Raw genomic sequence first — 2,427 nt, 5'->3', positions numbered from 1 at the left:
CTACTACTATCTGCACACCATCAATTCATTTAAAAAAAATAATAAAACCAGAGTAACGATAACAGCGTCTTTTACTGCTAGAGTGAATGCGTAAGTGAATGCGATGAGAAGATTTTTGGTTACGCTGAACTATAAAACGCTATTCCCAAAGCAAAATTAGACATGTTATACATTGTTAGGAAGCTTATACTCTCACCTACTGAATAAATGAATTGTCAATCAAGCCAGCCTGTACTAAAAATGGCGACAACGCCATAAACAACACGTGTGGTATAGGCCTTTTTCACGCGAATTCCACAGAATTGGAAAGCGAATTCGATGTGCCGAAATTCACGATCTCCTTGGACACCCTTCCAAGATTAACATCCTCAGATGTCGTTCATTTAGTGGAGCAGCATTCCTCCATAGCCCCTTTTCACGGTCGGGAAGAATTTAATGACAACGTTAGCCAGCGAAGCTAGTTAGTTGACGTTTCATAAAGATACCTCGACTGAACTAACGTTAGTATCTAACATGGCTTGGTAGCTAAACAAAGTTAGGCTGTGATCACACGTAACATCTTTTTCTGATGAAAACCGGTCAAAGCATTTTTTTTTCACGTTAAAAAAAACAAACAAACAAAAAAAACGCTGTTCCAAAATATAGTTGAGGGCACCTAAGCCATCTGAAAACCTAGGGAAAACCCTGATTAATCTTATTAACCAAAATGACCTGTTCTCATTTTTTTTTTTGTGAGACACACAGATGCACACACATTTTGTTTGACATGTTTATGTCTTTACTGTAGATTGTTTTCCAAGCTGGCACAGACCCTGTTCAGTTGATCATCATGCACCTGTGCAGCAGGCAAAGTGCTATGCAACCATCTCGTGGTCATGCTGTTTCAGAGTGCCCATTACAGCATGATGCAGATGAAGGCGGTACCACTAACTATGGCTTGCACAAGCACTCTGCAAACATGGCATCTGCCACAGACACAGGTACCTTGCAACATTGCCTGCAACATTGTGTAAAACCCTATGACAATAACCGATGATATATTAAAGCAAGACATTACTACAATCATGGCTGCTTGTTTGTATCATTCTCAGGGGATCTGTGCAGAGCCTATTCAGGACTTGGTGGTTAAGAAACCAAAGCCATCTGCCAGGAGCGTATGTAAATCAACGCTCTATCAAGCATACACAGGTGATGGTCATTGTTATTGTACTGTCATACTGTTGGCTGCTGTGTATTCATGAACATACTGTTGTATGTTACCAATTTGAACTTGGAAGAGAAGTGTGGAAAGACAATGAATTTAATACCTGTACTTTTAACATTTTTGTCTTTTTTTATGCTTCATTTGTTTCAGGATCCCTCCCTGACCCATCAGTCTTGTCCCTTGGGGAAAGACTAAAAAGCCTCAGACCCCAACCGCTAATATCCTCGGTGCTGCATGGCTTGTCTGAGCTTTCACTGGTTGACTCTAGGTTTGGACCTGTGCCACGAGGTTCACCACTGTCTTATCAGTGTCCTCCTGTTGTGGCCACAAGTCATGTCAAACACCCAGATGCCCCAGTATTCCCCAAAATCCCAGTAGATGGTGCCAAATTTTGTACTGCCATACACTTTGTTCCAAGCTGCCACCAGTTCTTCCATTTAGAGAGCCTAACTGTCACACAGGAGCAGTCTGAGTGTCCATTATGGAAAGAAATGCGCCAGCCCAGAGGAACAACCAGTAGATTCTATGAGATTTGCCATGTGCGTGGGGAGTCTACTGGTCAGGCACTGGCAGTGCAAATACTTAAAGGAGTACAACAAACTAGCGCAATGAAAAGGGGCCTTCAGCGTGAACCTCAATATTCAAAACTCTTCAATGTAAATGTCTCACTCTGTGGCTTTGTCATAGCCTACATCCCGATACTCCTCACCTTGGTGCCAGCCCAAATGAAAAGGTTTATGACCCTAATGCAGCTCCTAGTTTTGGGCTTGCAGAAGTTAAATGCCCAGACATCTGCAACATTTCTGAGGCGGGGCATGTCAAATGTGTGAATGGCCAGGCAAAATTGAAAATAAATCGTAAATTCTACTGGCAGGTTCAAGGTCAATTGGCAGTAACTGGATTGAGCTGGTGTGATTTCATTACTGACACTGAGGAGGACATAACAGTTGAAAGAGTCTGGAGGGATGATGAAATGATAACAGAGATGAAAGAAAAGGTGGACCTTTACTTTTTTGGTACATATATGGATGTGTATCTCCAGACAGCTAAATGGTAACTGTAAACACCTGGTGGTCTAGTGGTTAGGATTTGGCACTCTCACTGCTGCGGGTTCGATTCGCAGTCAGGGAATGTAAGTTTTCACTATTGTATATCTGAACAGGCTGTACATAACCACCAACTGTATGTATATAAAGTCATTTTTCTTTCTTGTTACCATTTAA

At 41.9% G+C, this 2,427-nt stretch overlaps 1 long non-coding RNA gene across 1 annotated transcript; it reads left to right on the top strand.

The window, feature by feature from the left end:
• The first annotated feature begins 672 nt into the window (after window positions 1-672).
• LOC135241859 (uncharacterized) lies at window positions 673-1,662 on the top strand. Its single transcript, XR_010326137.1, has 3 exons — window positions 673-980; window positions 1,092-1,188; window positions 1,355-1,662. It is a non-coding gene; the product is annotated as an uncharacterized LOC135241859 (long non-coding RNA).
• The last annotated feature ends 765 nt before the right edge of the window (window positions 1,663-2,427 follow it).

This window comes from Anguilla rostrata, chromosome 1 (genome assembly GCF_018555375.3).
Source record: "Anguilla rostrata isolate EN2019 chromosome 1, ASM1855537v3, whole genome shotgun sequence".
Taxonomy (NCBI): Eukaryota; Metazoa; Chordata; class Actinopteri; order Anguilliformes; family Anguillidae; genus Anguilla; species Anguilla rostrata.
The sequence above is the reverse complement of the archived record's forward strand: the minus strand, read 5'-3'. Positions and strand labels throughout refer to the sequence as shown.